At 42.2% G+C, this 23,184-nt stretch overlaps 1 long non-coding RNA gene across 2 annotated transcripts in view; it reads left to right on the plus strand.

The window, feature by feature from the left end:
* The first annotated feature begins 1,394 nt into the window (after positions 1-1,394).
* The window catches only part of LOC116944837 (uncharacterized), an 85,387-nt gene continuing 63,597 nt past the window's right edge, over positions 1,395-23,184 (plus strand). The window contains exons 1-2 of one of the 2 annotated variants that reach the window (XR_012945918.1): positions 1,395-3,962; positions 4,622-4,685. This is a non-coding gene — a long non-coding RNA (uncharacterized LOC116944837). Of the gene's footprint in view, positions 4,686-23,184 lie in introns of both variants that reach the window. The other variant, XR_012945917.1, reaches the window with a different exon arrangement.

Consider the following 23,184-nt stretch of genomic DNA (forward strand, 5'->3'; position numbering starts at 1 on the left):
ACAGCATTGATAACCACAAGTTGGCGAGAAGTCCCATTTGCTGTTTCAAGGGCCTGACATCGCTTAGCTTTTCCCCACAAAGTTGTTAAACTCAGATCCGATGTCTGTAGTTCCTTTAGCTCTTGTGATGTCATCTGCTTCCCTCCTATGGCTACCACCATTAAGGGTTTCACGAGCATTTTGGCCTTCTTTGCTTGCTCACGAGTAATCACAACTTGGGCAATTTACGCCCCTCAAGTGTTCACCGTAGCCTCATGTTGCTGCAGCCAAGTCCTATCAGGGTCTCCCAGCTGCCGTGCCCCCGACACATTCCCAATCACTACATCAAACAATGGGTGGTCCATGCATAACACTTGCACAGCCCCCTTTAAGAATGGAGAGTTGATTTACACTATTTCAAGTGGACACTGATGTGCTGTCCCATCCTTCAATAAGCACAAGCTTGTTCTCCCTTCCAAGCAGCATTCCTCCACGCACTTCCGATCCACAATGATTCCATTACAGCCTGTCTTTCAGGACAGAGACCGCATGCTGTTTACTACCCGAACAAATAAACCCTGGTTGTGTCGGGTAGTGCCGACTGTCGGCCCACATTCCTAACACGGGAATTGCTGTTCCATCTTGCAACATGGCGGACTGCCTTGCCCTCACAGATGTCACCCCTGCCTCTCCCACCAAGTCAGTGTGGGGCATTAGATCCCTGCCCCCTGGCCCTGGTTGGTCTCTTTTCTGACAAAATCTCGCAATATGCCCTGCTCTCCCACAGAGGTAACACTTCATGGGTTTATAAGAGTCATTGCCTTCCCCCTTTGCCTCATGTTCTCTAACCGGTTTCTCCACTGTACCTGGTTTGCCAAATCCAGGCCCAATTTTGGAAAGCTCTCATCAACAAATGTCGTAGGAAATGTTCGGCCAATTTCACCACTGTTTGGATATCTCTGGGAATCCGCTCTTGCAGGAATATTGCCAAGTCCTTTGGGCATGCTTCTAGGGCTTGCTCTCTTAGCAAGAGATCGACCAGACCTTCGTATGTATTTTCAATCTGAGCCAGTTCGATCCATCTGGCCAGATAATGCCGTGCTCTCACCACAAACTGGCTAAAGTTTTCCCCTCTCTCCGGTTTAGCACTCCAGAATTTACCACGAAAACACTCTTCATTTACCGCAATGAAGAGTGTTTTCTCATAATCAGCTGCGTTCTCCCCACTCAACTGATGGTACACTAGCAGTGCCTTTCTACTCAGCAGAGCACCCAAGTGAACACCCCAGTCATTCATTGACCACTTGTAGCAGTTAGAGTACTGTTCGAATCACTGCAGGTAAGAATCCATATCATCCACGTTCTTATAGAACTGAGAAAGCTTGGGTGCTGTGGCTTTTGGAAAAGCTGCTATGGAGTAGTCAGTACCCCTGCCTCTAGCTTCTTATGCTCCAATTAAATTTTCCACCGTTCAACTTGCAGTCTCTCTTCTCTTTCCAGCGTTTACCTCCTGATTCGGTCCTCCCTTTCCACCTCTTCTCTCCTCCCTTTCCACCTCTTCCTTCCCAATTCTCTCCTCTGATAATTATTTCCACACACTGTCGTTTTGCATCCGCTCCATTTCTATATCTAGTCGCCTCCAGCTTAATTGTTTCCTTCTCCAGTTCTATTGATCTGAGTGTTTCTCTTCGGTCCACTCTCTCATCTCTTAGAAATTTCTCCAGAGCGTGCCCTTGTAGCCCTACATCCCGAGCATACTTAAACGCCTCCTTAGTATCCATACTAACTCAATCAATGGCTTAGCCCAACACCATACACCATCAACTGCAACCGTGTCTTTGTCTTTTTCTCAAATAAATCCACACTTCATCTTGGAATCGGGTAGGAGCCAGTGTTACCCAATTAGTCCTAGAATTCACGAAAGAAGATCTGAATCGATCCTGGACGAGCCCCCAGAAAATGTCATGTTGCCTATCCACGGGCTGCTGGTTAGGGTGTATCGCGTCGAGCTGGTGAAAGACCACTCAGGGACCTGGCTGTTAGGGATGTCAGCTTTTATTTCTACCCGAGCTGACACTGACCACCCCAAGCAGAGGAGTTATAGCCTGGGAGCAGGCTACCACAAAGAACATCAAACGAATAAGAATCAACACGAGATCACCCACACACATCCAATCACACCTCATGTCCCTACCGCTTTCACGAGACTCACACAGAAGCTTTGGGGGAAGGGGGGGGGTCATCCACATCCCCTACACAACTCTGCTTTACAGAGTGCCCCGTGTTTCTTCTCCAGAGTTTCCACCCCTCCCCTGCTAACCCCTCTTCAGACAGTGGGAGATGTCCGTGGGCAACCAGGCAGCCACCCCGGTAACCAGATGGCCACAGACTTCACTCTTGGCCAGTGTTGTATATATAGGCCTTTTTCCAAAAATTAATATTAAGAATAATTCTGCCAATATTTTTTGTTAAATAATCAATCGGGGTGTAGTATGAGGCACAAAACAAATGTAACAACCACCCTCGCCCCTCACAGCAGCTGTCTTTCACAAGGAACCAGGCAAGGAAGTTGCCATGAAAGGTTTTACAACAAAAAAACCCCGGTGCAAAAAGGGGAGGGGGGGTTGCTAATGAGATTCTGGGGAAATCTCTACACAGCTTCAAAGACTGCCTCAAAAGCACGTACAAACAGGCGCCATGAGGGCTGAACAGACAGCTGTTTTTTTAATTGTTTTTTGTTGTTTCTCTTAATATAACGGTACAAGTTCGGAACTTGGCTTATACGAATAAGTCGACATCATAGACTGCCAACACACTCACCCAGATTAAAAACAGTCTACATTAGTGGCTTTTTATTACTTACCTTATTTTAGCCTTATTCACCCTATATATTGTTTGTTATTGTATCGTTTTATCTACGTGACTTTACCGAAATAACCAAAGAGTATGGATTCCTGCAGTCACGAAAGCTTCAAATATAGATAGACCAAATAATACTTGGGAAGTATTAGACCAAGGGTCATCCAGAAGAGATACAAGGCGAAATAGGTCAATCACACATGACCAAGATAAAATATATCCCATAGAATCAGTCTCCAACCACCTTTGTCTCCCAGCAGCACATAGTAGCAAAAATCACATACACATGAGGAGGACACCTCCCCTTTGAGATATCAAACACCATGAAGGAATTCCAAACCACGATGCAAGTACTGTAAACACTGCTCCAAACATACCTTGAGTCACTTAGAGTGAAAACTGCAAAAAGTGGTACGGTATCAAGCTATAAGGAGGTAAAATGATATTTTTAACTTCCAACTGGTACGAGAGAATACTACTTCAAAGGCCACAGCGCCCCTATTTGAGAGAGGCAACAATGTAACACCAAAACCATGAAGAGGGAGAACGCAACCGGATAGGGGGGACCCCCCCCCCCCCTTCTTCCAAATTAATTATTACAGAGGGTTGGAGGACTGGAAGGTCACACTTGGTGGCAATTTGGAGCTTCTGTCCAGTGGTGGCAGGGTGGGCTTGGCGAGAGGGACAGAAACCAAGCCTTGATGAGACATTACTTTAATAAAATTAGCACACACACACACACACACCGGACAAACAGCTGTTCCCACAGGCTGAGAGCGAAATCAAAGGAATTCCAGTCCGTTGTGAGAAGGCGAGCCGAGGTGGGCGAATTTCACAAATAAGCAAGGACACAGATCATGCAACTCGGGGCTGTGAGCGGCAGGCTCCGGGATCTGCCCCCGAGACAGGCACATCGATAGGGAGCGGCATCAGCAGAAGCCACGAGTCGCGGAGTTCGTCTTTTGTTTTTCGTTTTTTTTATTGTTTCTTTCACCATTGAGAGCATAACCAGCGCAACCGAGCAAGAGCCGTCGGCACCGTTTACCAGCGGACGCGCTGTGAGCGCGATCTAGCGCCTTCAAAGACAAGCGTCGTGCCGACTCAGCTCATCCAGCAGTGGACAAGTAGGTGCAGCTGCCGCCTCGAGAGAGGGAGAGAGGGAGAGCCGTGTGTATGACACTCCCACACTCACGGCTCATCGCTCAATAGAGAGCCAAGGCATTTTTGGTACCAGAAACGCCCCACCTCAGCGTCTGCTTAAAGCAAAGAGTTGAACAAGGAGTCGATACACCAACACCAAGGGCGCCGTAAAGGGGTGGAAGGTTAGGACGATTCTATGGGCCCAGGCTGATTTAGGGCCCAGAAGAGCAGACCCCCTTTTTCTTTTCTTATTTCTTTTCTCTTTTTTATACATACATTAAATGTGCTAGGGCCTTTAAACACGTCTTATCTACTGTGTTCGCCACATGATGATAACTTTACAAACCAAAAAGTAATCTACACGCTTCAAAAATTACAAAATCAGTTTGCCGTGTGTGTGCGTGTGTTCTGTGAAGTGACAGTGCTGCTGCTACGATCGATGCTGTCAAACTTGACGTTCTTAATGTGAATAAAATGCCCCAGAAAAAAATAATATAAAATTGAATAAAACATGTGTCTGTAGTAACCATTGGCTATAAGGATTTTACAAAATAGATATTTAATATTTTATATTAAGAAAACTAAATAGGCCAATAAAAATAATATGGTTATTATTACGTGTGTGTGTGTTTGACTTATACAGATGCAGTCAGCTTTATTGTCTGCACCTCGTTCTCCTACTAATGACCCAGTTCTCTCAGTGTCAGGTAAGGTGAACATGGTCAGCTACCAAGGTAGTAAAAAACTAATTAAGTTTTGGATTGTCTAACTTTTTTTCTTGTGTTGTATAGTTATATGTTTCATATAATATTATTCAACAATGCAGTTAAGAAAATATTAATTCTAAGCTGTAACTTGTTGTTGACTGGGGGACAAAAATGATTTTGCTATCCTAACCCCACAGAAACAAGAGAGAGACAGAGTTTTGCCAGGAAAGAGTGTGGAAGTTGAGGAAGCGGTGAGAATAGTGGAATATGAGAGCACAGAGGGAGCCCTAAGTGTAAAGGCAGATAACAGAAGAGAGGAAGATGAGAGAACAGGGGAAGCCATGAGAGCAGACTCAGAGGAAGATGAAGAAGAGACTGTTGTGTCAAATGATCCTGGTTTGTGGCCAGCAAAAATTAGCAATGCAGACAGAGAAAAAATTGTGGAAAAAATAGCTTCTTCTAAAGATAAAGAACAAGAAATTCCACATGATTCAAAAGGTAAAGCCTTCCCCGAATACCTCAAGTACACAAAGTCAGGAAATTGCAGGGAAAAGATTAAGAGAGACTGGGTCATTTACAGCCAAAGCACAAATGCACTATTTTGTATTCCTTGTGTATTATTTGGTGATGAGCTGAAGAAACCTTGTATGAGCGCACTAAGCAGTCAACATGGTTATAAAATCAAAGACATAACATGGCGTCGAATGTATGATAAATTCCCTAACCACGAAAGCAGCAAAGCACACAGGGAGTGCTACTTAAAATGGAAAACCTTACAACAGTCTGTAATGGCAGCTGTCCCTGGGGGAATAGACAGCAAGCTGAAGAAGTTCATACTAACAGAAATAGACAAAAATAGAGCTATTCTGAAGAGGATACTAGATGTAACCTTGTTCTTGGCCTCTCGAAATGTACCCTTTAGGGGTAAAACAAAAGACTTGGGGGACATTCATAATGGCAACTTCTTGGGCACCCTTGAGCTCCTGTCCCATTATGACTCACTACTCAACTAACATCTACAAAAAGTCAGAGACAAAAAAACAGGAACAAGATTGACACACTATTTAAGCTCAGATATTCAGAACGAATTTATGGAGTTATGTGGAAAACGAGTGTTAAGTAGTATTCTTAAGGAAAGGGAGGAATCAGTCTATTATTCAGTCATTTGCGATGCTACACCTGATATTTCACATACAGAGCAAAATGTATTACTCTTACGATATGTAGGTTTTGATCAAGAAAACAAGAAATGTTAGGTTGTTGAAAGGTTTTTGGAGTTTAAAGATTTTCACAAAAAAAACAGGAAGTGAGATTGCAAACATGATTGTAAATGTGCTTAACAGTCATGGCATAGATCTGAATGACTGCAGGGGCCAAGGCTATGATAATGGGGCAAACATGTCTGGAAAAATCAAGGGGGTTCAAGCCCAATTATTAAACAAGAATAAGCTGGCTACTTTTTCCCCTTGTGCGTCTCATACTCTGAACCTTGTTGGTGTGCATGCAGCTCAATCAAGTCCAGAGGTTACCAACTTTTTTGGCTTTGTCAATCGCCTTCAGAAACACTGTGTTTCTTCCCATGATGGACCACATAATCAATGACTTAAGTACCAGGTTTGCCACAACAGCTGAGATCTTGGATCAGTTTTCTGTAGTTGTAAAAAGGGGTCAGTTACGTGATGATCAAATCCATTCTGTATGCCAGCCATTGATTTCAAAATACAACACTGATCTGACTTGTGAATTTGAAGATGAAGTCAGACACCTCAACTCTGTATATAGGGCCACTTTTCCAGGGTGTCTGTCACCAATTTATCTGCTCAACAGCATTTACAAGATGCAGCTGCAGAGTATTTTTGGGCAGGTCTGCATAGTTTTGCGAATATTTTGCACACTGCCTGTGACCGTTGCTGGTGGCGAGAGAGCATTCAGTAAGCTGAAACAGATAAAACATTATCTGAGGTCTGCTATGTTGCAGGATAGACTTTGTCACCTTGCCATACTATCCATTGAAAGCAAACTGGCAAGAAAGCTGAACTTTGATGATTTGATACATGATTTTGCCAGCAGAAAGACACGCCGCTGGGCCATTATAAAGTGATGTTGAACATAACTTTGTTAGACCTGGAAAACAAACAGTTGATGTCTGGTTCAGTACTTGTTTAGTCCTGGACTGGTTTAGGCCTGGCATTACTCCTGGTGTGTCTTCATTTTGAGCCCTTTTGGCCTAGCTAGTTTTATTCCTGGACTGATTTAATTATGGGTTAATTCTAGCTGATGTTTCCTGATTGAGCAGCTAAAGCTTGTTCATGTAAAGTATATGTCAATATGTGTACATTATGTTCTGTTGTGCTTGCAATTGCAATTGAGATAATAAATGTTCTCCCTTTTATGTAAACAAGTACATATTTCTATATTTTTTTCTTGTTTTTGTAAGCTTTGTACTCATCTTTAGACATTTTAACTATGCAATGTGCTAAGTATCTTTTTAAAAGTATACTGGGGATGTTTATTGGGTTAAATTTTATCTGTAAAAAATGTAGGGGGCCCAGAAATTTTGGTTTCCATAGGGCCCAGAATTTCTGGCGGCACCCCTGACCAACACACACATAACGCACATATCGGGACTAATAAGAGTACTCCAAAAGTTATCATTATGTTTCGCCCATTGAGTTACGTAGATACGGTTGTTTAGAAGTATTTTAGTCATTCGTTTGTTAATTGCATAACTGTACCAATGAATGCATTGATGAAACTAAACATTTAGAAACATCTATGTTATGAATCTACACATTCACAGGGAGACTATTGTGTTAAAATCTTTCTTTTGATCACAGAATCTTGCCCGTGAATTTATTGAAGCCTTAGCCAATTGATAAGCATTTGCTGAAGCAGGCACACTTCTGCACAATATTGTTCCAAGACATTTCGTTAATTGCATAATATTACCAATGAATTCATTGAGGCCTACTTTTGCTTTCGGGACATGTTTCTTTATTGCTGTTCGTACGAATATTGTCACTCATTATTAAGGACTTTTTGCTATTGCCGTGTATGCTCGCTTTACTCTGAGGAATTAACCGATTGTTCTCTTACCCAGTTTAACAAACGTAATCATTGAGGGTTAAATGTACGGATCAATGAGGAGGACATCTCGGGGAGTACTGTGTTGACATTTCCTAGCATAAGTGTTCGCATATTAGAGTGTTATGTTTCTGTTTATAAATTAAAATTGCTTAACAGAAGAGTCTGAGTGGTGCCTTCCTAAGTTAATGCATAATAATCTTAATTATGAGACCTGTCTCCTGTGGAGAGATCTGAATTTTGAGACCTGACATAAAACACACCAACACAATCAGTAAAAGTTAAAGCGAGATTCATTGTATTATCCTGATTGATAATACAACCCTAGACAACGAAGCCGAGCTTAATCAGCATACTTGCATCACACTTGCATAACTTCATACAATTCATTCTATTATCCTGATTGATAATACAATTATATACAATGAGCCAGATTCTAATGATCATAATTGTATACAGCACATTAGCATAATCGCATACACTTGCATAACTTAATACAATTACACCTTCATAATTAGAATAAATAATCCGCATAAAATTAATTATCATAATTTCGGGAAATTACACATTTGTTTAATTTGTATTAATTTATCAAGACCCAACATATACAACATCAGTGCCAGGCTGCAGGCAGCTTGGTTCCCCGCTCCTGCCGTTCCTACCATGCTCTTGTGGTCCCAGATGTCCCACCAGCCCTGGTTCAATCCCCAGGGGTCGACCGCAGGAAACACGTAACAATAATAATAAGTGAATATCCCCTGGTCCTCACTCTTGTCGCTGCTTGAGGGTGGGAGCTCGCCCAGTCATTCCTGCTGCTGTCACCACCACCGCTGCTCCTGCTTCTGCCTTGAGCCCCCACTGCCACTTAGGGCACCCTTTTTATAGTGCTACTCAGTCTATTGTTTCATTCCCTGGGCAAATCACTTGGGAGGTCCGCCTATAAATAGCCTGAGATTGGGCGGGTTCTCCTCAAAACCTGTTCCCACAACGGTCTGACCACGCTGTGGTGGTTCCTGGCTCCACACAAAGGACCGCGCCCAAAACCACAAATTTCTCTCTCCAGCTCACGGGGTATGTTTCAAGCACTAAGCAGCAGTATCTCTCAATGAAATTCCAAGTGTGCATCCCTCCGCACTTTTGTGCACACCATTTCAGTTGTTCCATTTGTATTCGTGAATGTCCATGTTTCCGATCCATTTTTATTCGTGAATGTCCATGTTTCCGATCCATATCTCATAGCAGGCGGTACACATTGATGAAAAAAAAATTGAGTGCACAAGTGTAGACTCGTTTTAATAGTTTTCATTAACAGCCCTCCTAGAACGCCATGAGGCCTACTAAATGCAGTACAACAAAACGGCACAATTATTATGTGCTGCTGTGGTGGACTGTGCATTGCCGGTATTGGAAAAGCGCTGGTATATTATCATTGCTGTTGCATGCCAATCACCAATTAAGCCTCCTGCATGTGCAATTTTAAAGTATAAAAGATGAATTGGAGCTTGCTGATTCTGCACACGGTAGTCATTGGCCACCGCTGCTTACCACATATCTCCGGAGAAGATACAAAACTACAAATCTGCCCATTAATAGAGTTTTTTGTGGGGATTAGATTACGTAAATATATAAATGTGTCGTTAAAACCCACCACCACCCGACACAGCCAACTAGTAAGGGTTGTCACGTAAACAGAACATGCTAATTTGTCTCTAGTACAGCACACCGGTGTGTTGGAGAGCCAAGCCACAGCATTTACAATCTGAGTATGTCGTTTCGCCACTAATTACAACTAGCTTCATCAGGCGACAGCCAGATTTGTGGAGAAGTCCACCTGTTTCGTTGATTATATAGAGGCGTAGATGTGGTGACCACACTTCTGTGCTCTTGCGCAAAGTGGGGGGGGGGGGGGGGTTAATGAATCAACGTAAATTATGCATGTACATTATGCAAGCCCTTTGATCGTGTCCTTCCTGTCTATTGTGTTTATTAAAATAGCCGGACCATTATCAAAATTAATTGAGTGTCCTTGTTGGCACGCGTGTTCTGCTACTGCTGACAGTTGTATTTGGGATATTTAATATTTCTCTGATGTTATTTTAGTCTCGTGCCGATCATTCGTCCTGTTTGCCCAACATAGCATTTGCCACACGTGCAGTTAATCCTGTACACACCTTCTGTTGATAGCTTCGGTAATACATATTTTGTACCAGATATTAATTTCTGTATTTTATGTACCATGCCAAATCTAACTCGAATGTTTTGTTTTTCCAAGCATCTGTCTAGTTTATCAGTTACTCCCGCAATGTACGGTATTCTGATCATTTTTATTACTTGGGCAGTTTCAATGCTCGTGTTATTTGATTTGGTTTTTCCATTCAATGCCCTGTTGATTTGTGCATCATTGTGATCGTTCATTTGCAGTGCTTCTTTAACATGTTGAATTTCACTTCTCAGACTGTCACCATCTGACACTTTCTTAGCTCGGTGAATGAGCGTCTTGATAAGAGCAGATTTCTGTGCAGGGTGATGGTGTGACTGCATTCAGATATGTATCAGTATGATGAAGCTAGTTGTAATGTTCGTCACTGCTAAAGAGCAACTCCTATGAACAATAAGCTGCACTGCAGGCAGATGCAGAGTAATAATTACAGTATGACAGAGTTTTACATTTATTTTAGAAACCCATTTTCCATCGATGCACTCTGTTGGATTTAAAATATACCACTGTGTATTACTCTACAGTCTACATATTCACATTTAGGATTAAACTTCTCTATCATCCATCACCAGTGTTTACATCTTGACAACATCTTTCCTTGTGTTCTGACAAACGTGAATTCTGGTATTATTCACAATAAATAATAACTAAATTGGATATAACAATGATGTGTGCTCATTATTCTTGCGTCAAAGCTTGCAGATGTTATGATGTATGCATCTTTTGGGTGTATAATGTATGCACTCAGAAATAATTAAGGTAGACCAAATCTGTACTGAAATTAACTGTAATTTCAAAATATATTCATATCAAGTTAAAAGTCTGAAGCCCATGGGATATCTTTCTTCCAGACGACAAATGGGAAACTTTTGTCACGAAAAAAGGTCAATAGCTATATTTGATAACTTTCTTGAGTGAACATTATATGCAAAACCATTTATAGTTATACATGAGTATCACACAACTAGTTTTCTTGTTTCACATTAAGTGAAACACCTGGTTAGGGCCCATCGACTAATTCGGCCTATCATTATATTTAGTACATACCAAAGCTATAAATCACGCATTACTCTTCATGCGAAAGTATAATTCAACTGTACACAATCTCTTATGTGATGCATAGCCAGTTTTGACAAGTGACAATGAGAGTTGTAAACCACTTGTTTTAAGCATATAACTGAAAGTTATGCATTAGACATTCTGGATATTTGTGTAAGACGTGGATATATTGTGAGAGCTTTTTCCTGCATCTTAATTTAAAATTTCAAATGATAAATATATGAAAACTGCATGCCACGTTTTTATGCATAATATGATGTATAGTGCATGCAAAACATTCTAATTATAATATATTGGAAGCAGTGAGTGTTTTAGATTGTCCCCAAATACCACAAAATTACAAATACTCATCTACATTTATCAATACAAATGTTTCTCAAGAAGCCACATGTGGATTTTCTTACGGGTATCATTACTAAGAGCAGCACCATCTGGTGAATTGTCTTTTCATCTTGAAAAAAAACTTTTTAAATTAAGTGTTCTACAATTACTTTCACTATTCCATTTAAATAAAACGTGAATAGCAGTGTAACACTTGCTTAAGGTCGTTGCATATAAATAAAAAAGGCGCTACATAGTCAGTTAAATATACATTTTTTGTTTACGTACGTGGTGCCTTTCCGGCACTAATCTGCCACTCAAAGTGTCATCATATTTAAATTGAACATAACATTAGAACATTAGAAAAAATGAAAAAAAGTATACATTTACATAGTATCTTTAGTTGTTTAAAATACAAAACTACATTGCCCTGCTTTCTAAGCTAATAGTGCACCTCCGATTTCTCCCATTAGCACGGTTGGCTATGTCCAATGCAAAAGAAGTTCAACATACATACATAGAGTGCTGCAAATGTAGCCTTGGCATCCCACAACTGCTGTATCATGTTAGATCGTTGGTTTCTTCGAGCTGTTTTACTCTGATAATTAAGGGGCTCAAGTGCATAAATAAATGTCCAAATCATGTGTCACTTTGTTGAGTTATCATTTGTGGCCAGGTCCCCTCTGAAAAATAAGTTAATACCTCAGTGGGCTTTCCCTGGTAGGATGTGGGTGCCTTAGTTTGATTTGTGTATTTAGGTGATTTGTTTACCTTTATTGTACTTTGCACTACTATAATATGTTTGTACTGTTTATTGTTGTAACGTTCTGACCTGCCCCTACTGGATATCTGTGAAAAAGAGCTTCATAGCTCATCGGATTCCTCCAGTATGAATATATATTCTGATTCTGATAAGAAAACATGAGGAATTCAAATCGTGATGGTGTAAAACTGTTGTTAAATTGCGTACATATTTAAATAGGCCATCAATAGGTTTTGAATGGAGAGAAATTATTTTATTGCATAAAGCTATTGATTTTTTTATAAAGTTGTCCTCCCTTGGCCATATTTTTTATAGCTTTAATATATAGTCCTTGACCTTTTCAAGCAAATTAATCAATATCACCATTTTCGGTGTCATCGTAAACATGATTTAAGAAAAGATAAAAATATATATATAACACGGACTAAGTACTGTCATACTCTGCCCTAGGCTGGCAGTTGACATGCTTAACATGCCAAAGACGAACAGAGATATATGTAAGAACTATCTTTACTACCCGGCTTCGCCCGAGACTGGGATTCTTGTCTTGGATTAATACACGGCCTACGCGGAGGGTTGTTTTTTTTTTTCGGGGGGGGGGGTGCGTGACGTCCGCAGGCACACTGCATGACGCTGCCGCATGTGTGACATCACAGATGTGACGTCACCGCTCACTTGCCGTGCAAAATATTCAGTTAAGTTTATTTTGGTATAGCCCTGTGAACCATTCGGCTCTTGAATCGGGTGCAACCACAACAAACAAAAAAACACGAACAAGAAAAACATCTTAAAGTGACTATGTGACTTTGCAAACAGAAAATCCATGGGAAAAAAAAGAGCAAAAATATTCCTGAAAAAAGCACCGTACACCAACGCTGTGTGCAAAAAATACCAGTGGGATGTAAGTCAAACAACAACAACAACAACCACAAAAACTTAGAATAAGGCCATCAGTCCAACTCAACAAACACAAACATGTCCAAACCAAAAAACGTTTTCAAAATCACCAAAAAATAAAGCCATAATTGCAACGTAACAGTGATCACAAGGACTGTGACCGAATTTTTACAATAAACTACATAAATAACATGTAACACAAAATCCTAGAGCCATAGCTGTATCATGAGTTACTCCACAACAACAGAAGCATCGGTCGGAGTATCAAATTTTTCAATGCACCTTTAAGATCAGCACGCTAAATCAAAATACAGATAATACTTTGCAGCGTCATCCGGAGCGAAACATTTTATTTTATTTTACGCCAATGAATAGCAGTGGCAGCTAGGGGTGTACAACTCCTCTAGAGAAAGTTTTTAGAGAAGATCTCATTGGTAGCGATTGAAGTTGCAGTTTATTGGCAATAGCATTCCAGACTGGGGGCATCAATAGCAAAGGCCCTTTCTCCAGTTTTTGTACGGCAATAGGGAATGTGAAGCTGGTAAATGAGCGAAGACCTGAGTTTAAATTTGTTCTTTGAAACAGAGAGGAGATCCAGCAGGTAGTCTGCGGATTTTTTTGTAAGTACATCGTGAATAAATAAGATCTGGTGCACAAGCCGTCGAACATTAAGAGATGTTAAGTTTGACCCAATGTAGAGATCACAGTGGTGAGTCCTATATGGGCAGTTCAATGCAAATCTTAAGGCCGAGTGATAGATGGAATCAAGCTTCTTCAGTACAGTACTTGGAGCTGATTTATACACGATGTCACAGTAGTCAAGTAGAGGCAGTATGGTAGCTTTTATCAATTCCAAAGGGAACATTGGGGGAAAGCAGTGCTTGTGTGGATACAGAAAACCAATTTGTATTTTTGTCTTTTACCAATATAATCAATTTGATCTTCAAAATTCAGTTTTGAATCCAGGATGACCCCAAGATACTTATAGGTCTTGACTTGCTCTATTTGACAATTATTTAAGGAATGTAATTGGGGAAAAATAACTTCCTGCTTTTGTCCTGGTGAGAAGCATAGCACCTTGGTTTTGGAGGTATTCAGGACTAGTTTAAGAGCAACTAGCTGATGTTGTAGTTTGTTGAAATCACCCTGTAGCTTAGCAATCACGTCATCCGGAGAGCGGCCAGCAGTAATCAGTATCGTGTCATCTGCAAAAAGATTTACCCTGGAATGATCCAGGTCAGTGCCCAAGTCATGGCCGGGAAAGACAGTAGTATGATACACAGCAGGAGAATTGCCATCTTTAAGATAACAAAGATCCATAACAGTTAAACACACAAGTGAAAAACATACAGGTAGGGCGAGCGCGAGTAATGTCTTGCAGCACTCGTCGCACATGTACGGCTTCTCGCCCGTGTGCTTGAGTTTGTGGTGGCGGTCAGCTCCAGGTCACGAAGTTGACTAGCCGTTCAAGTTCTTGCTGTTTGTAAGCACACCTTGGTGCGTTGATATTTCTCTACGCTAGCGTGCATGTGATCTAACACGTCACTCTTTTTTTTTCAAGGAGCATCTTCGCGAACAGGGCAATAACCTGATCAAGCAGGTGAAGGGTAAAAACCTCAAGGAGCGGGTTAAGACGGTCGAGGGCTTCCTGCAGAAGCTTTGGCTCCTTGATAACGGAGAGCGTTTCTGAGCAAACCAGGCAGCAGCAGATTAAGGCAGACCCAAGGAGCAGCAGCTCAAGCAGGCCCAAAGAGCAGCAGCTCAGGCAGACGCAGGGGGCAGCAGCTCAGGCAGGCTAGGGAATAGCTGCTCAGGCAGGCCCAGGGAGCACCAGCTCAAGCAGACCCAGGGAGCAGCAGCTCAAGTAGACCCAGGGAGCAGCAGCTCTGGTAGACCCATGGAGCAGCTCAGGCAGCTGCAGGGAGCAGCAGCACAGATATAGCCATTATTGCGCCCACCCCCCGCCCCCCCAAAATACAAAAGTCTATTTTTATACTTTTTGCATTGTGTACAGTCTGGAAGCTACCCACATGCCAAATTTCAAGTTTGTTGCATGTCGGGAAGTATGCTAAACATTTTGAACAGACACAAATATTAACAAATTTCCCTTTTATATATAGATATCCCTTTGTCTTGGATTAATCTCTAAAATTGATTCTGTATTTGACAATATTAAACCAACTCTGCAAAATACTTGTTTCACCTTTACCTATGAAAACCCAATGTCAAAAAATATTAAATATACGTTATTTGCAATAACTATTTAAAATTGTTCTCAGATTAACAGCTTTCACATTTTGAAATATTTTCCAAAACTTTGTCACTTCATTTATAATGAAATCGAATTTCATTTCTTGTATATTTTTACTTGTTCAAATTGCGTATTTTTTCCCGTGCTTGTGTGTGCCAGATATTCTTGTAAAAATAAAGTTATAGCGTACGCTCAATGAGACCTTGGTTCAAAATAAAGAACAAGCTGACTAAGTTCCACCAATTACAAAACCACATGGAAGAGTATAAACAACATCACGCCATTCACAGCCGGAGATTACAAAAAGAGACCTCCATGCTGAAAAGGTGATTGCCTGCAATCTACCAAACCTTGAGGACCTGCACACCTCGAGGGCCATGAGGCGAGCGAGGAAGATTGTGGCCGATTCCTCCCACCCTGGACACTCTCTGTTCCAGCTACTCCCCTCCGGCAGAAGGCTGCGGTCCATCAGGACCAAAACCTCACGCCACAAAAACAGTTTCTTCCCATCCGCTGCTGGCCTCTTCAACAAGGCCAAGGGCTTACACTGACTTTAACATTTTATCTACAAAATTACACCTTGCCATATTTCCACTGTTACCCTATTTGTATTTTTTTGTATTTTTAGATTGTATCGTATAGCTACTTTATATTCAATATTAGTGTTAGACTTTGTACCTTTAGTATAGTTAGACTTGTATACCACTTATTTAAAATTTAAGATTCCTATATGTTGAATGTATGCTCCTTCCTTCCAAAGTAAATTCCTTGTCTGTGCGAACTTTCATGGCGAATAAAACCCTTTCTGATTCTGATGAACACCATGGTGCTATGAAGCTTGATATTTAGCAATTGTTAGCAGTACGATATTTAGTACAAAAAAAACATTTGTCAAGAATCCCATAGCCTTAAAAGAAAAAATATACACAAGGTGCTCTTTTTTTGCAATGGCCCTTTTTCATAGCACATACTGTACATATATGCTCGGGAGTTAATAAAGGTTGGAGATTACACTTAACACTATGGGGCCTGATGAGAATTACATTTTATAAATGTTTTCTTATGACCTCTTTTTAAATAGGCATATGAACTCTTAGATGCTAGTAAACCTCAACAATTATATGTAAATAAACTGATTAAAAGTAAAATTATGACATGTTTCTGGCACATCTTAATAACAAATTACTTTAACTGACCTACATTCCTGATGCGGAGAAGTCTGAGAAATAAGATTTGAGGTCCATATATATTTAGTTTATTGTCCTTCCCCCGCACCTCTGATTAGCACGGTTGGCTACGTGTGGTGCGAAAGAAGTTCAGAATGCATGCATATATGAAACTAGAGTAAATTCAAGTAGATTTGAAGATTTTGTGACTGCAGGGATCCATACTCTTTGGTTCTTTCGGTAAAGTCACGTAGGTATCAAATAAAAAAAATCACGACGTTTCAGGCGCAACACAAGCGTCTGTCATTAGGTGGGGCAACCACAGCAAGAAACAATTGCTGAAGTGGGCAAAAGGGCTGCTGTAACAAGAGGCTATATAGGTAAGAGAGGGGGGAGGAGCCAGGGAGGTTAGAGGAATTAAAGGGCGAGCACGACAAAATGCCGTGCTCGCCCTTTACACAAAATCCGTGATCTAATCCCATCTGTGAAGGATGTCATTCCTGACATGCAATATCTTGGAGTCTACAAACTAAGTTGCACCTGTGGTGACTGTTACATTGGGGAAACGAAACGACATATCTCGGACCTTGTCCGCGAGCACAAGTCAGATCTGAAACACGGCAGAACCAATACCTCCGCCGTGGCTGAACATTGCTATAACGCTGTGGGTTCTCATAATATTGTTTTTTCCGAGATCAAGGTACTCTGCAAACCTTTTAGCTACTATCAAAGGTTTGTTCATGAAGCCATCCAGATATATAAACATAGACATAACTTCAACCGAGAAGATGGATACAAATTGAGCAATCATTGGAAGGATGTTATTAACCAGGTAAAACCTTAACTGCTTTATGGTGTTGCCTTCATATCCGCATCTTCAGTTTCTTCAGCCTCCCCACTCCCAGCCCCGCTCACATCCTCCCCTCCTCCCCCCCCCCCCGGCATTTTGTCGTGCTCGCCCTTTAATCCCTCTAGCCTCCCTGGCTCCTCCCCCCTCTCTTACCTATATAGCCTCTTGTTACAGCAGCCCTTTTGCCCACTTCAGCAATTGTTTCTTGCTGTGGTTGCCCCACCTGATGACGGACGCTTGTGTTACGCCCAAAACGTCGTGATTTAATTGATTTTATACCTACGTGACTTTACCGAAAGAACCAAAGAGTATAAATTAAAGTAAACGATAAATGGATAAGGTTTGTCTAGCACTCAATTGTAAGGTTATTTTTAAAATCAAGGTGAGGTGTTAAGTCAGGCTCACCTTCATTTAACAACTTTATTCATGCGTTTGTAGTTCCCGACGATTTATTTATTTATTTTGGTTTCAGAGTTATATGACAATTTTGTTTATCAGACTTCTATGCCTACATAATATACGTTTTTGTATTAGATCGTGTAAATATAAATGTCGTTAAACCCGCCACTACCCGACACAGCCAATTAGTAAGGTTTGTTACATAAACAGAAAATGCCAATTCGTTACTAGTACAGCACACTGGTGTGTTGGAGAGCAAAGCCACAACATTTACAATCTGAATTTGACGTTTTGCCAGTAATTACAACTAGCAACATCAGGCGGACAGCCAGATTTGTCTCTAACATATGGCAGTTAAATAAATTGTATTGAAATATTGATTGGGCCGAGGAATGTATTGTACCTTGAACAAACCTTCCAGTATTTACAAATCATGTCTCAATGATATGTTCTGTGTCTAAACTCATGAACACATAACCTGAAAAAGTATGTTTAGATTGTTGTCCATCCCCCGTACCTCCGATGGGCACGGTTGGGTATGTATGGCACAAAATAGGTGCAACATACATAGACTGATATTTTCACATGTTCACACATGTCAATATCATTAAATGTGTGCCAATCAAACGGATGGGTCTTTGGACGCAGTATGTTGCATAGACTTGGCTGCACTCAGTATCTGATATTGTATCATTGCTGCAGGAACATAAGTAGTGTTTGCATGGCATTGTTGCAAGCAGTGGTTGCAGGCAGATGCTGCAGTGGGGCTAAGTGGGGTTGATGTTTGGCATTAAACCACGCCTCCACAGTTTTGGCATAACAGGGTCAACCACCGGTATTTGTGACATAAGCTCAAGTGACACTCTAAAATAATTGTAAGTAGTAACTGTACTAGTCTCAAAGATTTTGTGACTGCAGGCATTACTCTGTTTTTTTCGGCAAAGTCACGTAGAAAATAATATCAAGTAATAATAGAATAACACATTTCGATTGCAACACAAGCAACCATCATCAGGTAAGAATGAACGAGAAAAAACAAACATAGTAAACTTAGAACCACAATGCAACACAGAGAGCCAGCCAACACAACAGCCAACACCCCACCTGGCTGACCACGCTCCTCCAAAGAATAACAAGCAGAAAGACAGCGCCACTGTGTCGAGGCCTTAAATAGAGGGGGAGGGGTTGGGAAAGAGAGAGGGGGGGGGGATTGGGGCAGAGGATAATGAGAGAGTTGTGTGGAATTCCGGACCATAGTGGCCGGAGGAGAGACAATCGACTATAAACAAACCAGCACGGCAATATTTAGAGCAAGAAAATCAGAAGTTTCTACTTGTCTGTTCATACATATTTATTTCCAAACTACTGGTGTTCACATCCTTATTTGTTGCCATTATTTTTAGGTTCACATTACTGGTTGTAATCCCAGCAGAACAAAATTACAAACATTGTATAAATGTGTAAGCTCACCTTAATCTAATTACAGCTGGTTTATATTCAATTCCTTAGGAATGGATACTTAGCATATAGGGATGCAACATATCATCCAGGCACTTCGCTAAAGACAATCCTCTTCGTGAAATAAAACCTTGCTTGTTTGTACTTATGTTTATGCACTTTTTATGATATACTAGTTCTTACTCTTTAGTTATTTCGGTAAAGTCACGTAGGTAGAAAAAATAATAGATCACAACGTTTCGATCGCCAAACAAGCAACCGTCTTCAAGTGAGAGTGAGAGACAGGCTGCTGAAACAAGTCCTTATATATAGAGCCGAGAGGGGGGAAGGGGGAGTTGCCGCATCGGGCAAGAGGGTGGGTGCTAGACATTGTGCCTAAGCGAGTGGGAAATCCAAAGATGGGAACCGAGACTGTGAGGGAAGGGAGTATAACCTCCACGACAACGACGAGCTGAGGAGGTGGCCATTGTATTGTGAGAGATTAGCATGTCAATGTAAATTAACCAATGCAACGGTGGCTGTGCTAGTGCGACATCCAGCTCGTTAGAAAACGAGGGAAACAAACGAGGGACAACATCACCTCGAGGGAAGGAGAGAGACACAAACCGAGAGGCACACACACACACAGAGACACACACAGAGAGACACACAAAGAGAGAGAGAGACACATATAGAGAAACAAACAGAGAGACACACACAGAGATGCACACAGAGAGAGAGACATATATAGAGACACACCTAGGGAAACACACACAGACACACAGAGATAGACACACACAGAGACACATACAGAGACACACACAGAGGGACACACACAGACTTTTTGACTTTTAAACAACTTTTATTGCAACAGCACTAGAGGCGGTTCCTATACGAAATACAGTCACCAGCAACAAATAACAAACGCTATAAATCCACGCGCTGTGGCGCTAAATGCACCGCGCACAACACAAAAGAAAAGTCATATGGTGGTGGTCATCGCGCACGCCGCGGCGTCGAGCGAGCGCTTCAGAAGGTGAACATGAGGGTGCCGCCCACGCTGGTACAGAGGGCTTTTCCGGCTCCCCAGCGTTCGAAGAAGACGTGCACATCACTGGCATGTGTGTGGTACGCATGCTTCAGCCGGAGGCGCGCCTTGAGCAGGCCCCTGAACACTGGAAGCACAGAGCAGCTGTCAGTGTCACCTTCCAGCATCTTTTTCCTCGTTCTGTACACCGCCATCGTCGCCTGAGCACAGGCGAAGTTGGCGAGGTCATGGCGCTTGTTAGCCAGGTAAGGCACCCCATATTCGAAGCTGCTGTTGTAGAAGGGCACCCCCAGTTTCCTGATGATGTCCCCCAAAAGGCGGAACACTGGTTTGAGCCGCTGGCAGCATAAGTACTGGTAGGGCAGATCCTCCCTGGCACCGCAGGAAATGCACAAGTCTGTTACCCCCGGCGAGAGTTGGCTGAGCCACATGGCCGATGGAAACGTGCAGTGTGCCAGTCTCCACTGGGAGTCACCACAGCGTTTGGCTACGGGAGACTTGTACATTTGTTTCCACTGGGGGGAGGCCGCAATGAGGGGAGAGAAATGGTCTCTCCATTTTGTGTCCGGTAGGTTGGCCAGGTCCCTGGAATGCAGCGCCTTAACACAGCACGTATAGAGCGCTTTGTTCGGCGCGCTCTTCAGGGGCATGTTCCTGCAGCCTCGGAGCTTCAGTAGCTTGCCGGAGTCGCTGTGGCTACGGGGGTGCGCGCAGGCGATATACAACTCCGGGAAGGAAGAGAAGGGGGGGGGGGGCCGCCAACGTCCCCCGGCGCCTCAAGCTTCAGGCGCACCTCCTGCATGGCGCGGAGCACGTCCCGCAGCAGCTTCTCCCTGGCGAGCATGGAGCGGAGTCCCGCGGTGCTTGCGATCTCAGCTGCGGTCTTCCACTTCAGCTGGTGGGCCTGCACGAGGTCGAAGACTGTCTGCAGCCCTGCTGATGTGAGGCGTAGAGCCAGGGTCCTCTTTCCTCTGATCCCCTGGAGGAGGCCGTTGCAGAACAAGGGCTCGTTCAGGAACTGCGCCAGGTCATAGGGCACGCGCGTTCTGCTCCACTCGAAGCTCCGCCACGCATCTAAGAGACTCTGGTGATAACCTGGCAGCCTCGTGTAGTCGACCAGGCTCAGGTCCATCGGGAAGAGCTCCTTTCCGTACCCCAGGCACCCCCCCTGCATTCCTCAGCAGGGCGAGGGCCGGCGACTTCCAGGGTAGCTCCTCCCGGTCGTACAGCAGCCAGAGAGAGACACACACAGAAAGACACACCTATACACAGAGAGACACACACAAAGTGACAGAGAGAGAGACATACAGGGAGACACAGAGAGAGAGAGACACACAAACCAAGAGACACACACACAAAGAGACACACAGATAGAGACACACACACACAACATCACAGCCAGTTATAGTCTGCTAAAAAATGAGAGCCACCACCACATCGAGGGAAAGAGGCAACGTTGGCTTTCTTAGTGAGAAATTTAGCCCGTTAATGTAAAGACATTTAACTTGGTAATGTAACTCAGAGAGTTGGAAATAACTTTCGACAATGGCAGGTAGGATGGAAACATCAACAACCAGTTAATGATCTACATCATTAGACCTCCTTTGCCAGTACCAAAATATAATAGGGTTTTTCCCCTTTTTTCTGGCAACAAAATTGAAACCTTTATACAAGGAATCATGTCTACCATAACTACAATACTTGTCAAAATGCAAAAAAAAAACACACTGATAATATATGCATTGTCCTTGAAACTGATTGGTCCACACCAGAGATGGCTTTCTTTTGAGCCTCGTCTCAATTGGTGCGAGACCAGAGGACGCCAAAAGGCGTACAGCTCAAAGACAATGCACTATCAAAGTAATGAGGGCTCGGGGTAAGCATCTACATCATTAGACCTCCTGATTCCTTGTAAAAATGTTTCAATTTTGTTGCCAGAAAAAAGGGGGGAAACCCTATTATTATAACCAGTTAAGGCTTTACCTGGTTAATAACGTCCTTCCAATGATTGCTCAATTTGTACACATCTTCTCGGTTGAAGTTATGTCTTTGTTTATATATCTGGATGGCTTCATGAACAAATCTTTGATGGTAGCCCGCAGGTTTGCAGAGTACCTTGGTCTCGGAAAAAACAATGTCATGTGAGCCCACCGCGTTCAAGCAGTGATTAGCCACAGCAGAGGTATTGGTTCTGCCGTGTTTCAAATCTGCCTTGTGTTCACGAACACGGTCCGAGACATTTCGTTTCCCCAATGTAACTGCTACCGCAGACACAACTTATTTTGTAGACAGCAGGGTATTGCACGTCAGGAATCACATCTTTCACAGATGGGATCAGGTCACGGATTTTGTGTACTGTGTTGAATCGAACCTGGATATTGTGTTTGTTCAAGATTTTGGAAATATTATTGGTATCCCCTGCTATGTATGGCAAGGTGATGGTTTTGATTGGGTCTTCAGATAGTTCTGTTCAGAATTTTTAAATGTCTTCTCTATAAAAGGGAAGATGAGTAATAAATTGCAGTTCGCACAAGGCATTATTGTGGTTTTTTGTACATCTAAAGTCTAAAATCGACTATTTTGTTCGTATAAAAGTAAATGTACTTCCAATCAAGTTCAATTAAAAATATTGTAATATATTTATTTTGTGAAATAAAAATAATAATCTCTATAATTACATTAGGTGCAATATATCGCAATTCTCATTGTATATTCAACACGCCTTATTTTTGTATCCTTTTTACATGATTTGTATTGCCATAGTTCTCAAGCAAATCTCAGTATCACAGTTCACAGAACTTCAATTCGTCAAAGAGCAGTGACAGAAATCAACTGTGAACTTCAAGGACATGGGATATGCCCTTCAGAAGCCCTTTCAGGAATTCCATAGAGATGTTATCTGGAGTGACGTAATTCATTTCCTGTCTGTTTTCTGAGAAAGATAATAGCAGCTCTATTTCTCACTGCAGGAAAAACCAATGGAAATAATATTGCTTTGAGATAACT

Source organism: Petromyzon marinus, chromosome 2 (assembly GCF_048934315.1).
Source record: "Petromyzon marinus isolate PM22_M1 ecotype Great Lakes invasive population chromosome 2, UKy_Petmar_22M1.pri1.0, whole genome shotgun sequence".
Lineage (NCBI taxonomy): Eukaryota > Metazoa > Chordata > Hyperoartia > Petromyzontiformes > Petromyzontidae > Petromyzon > Petromyzon marinus.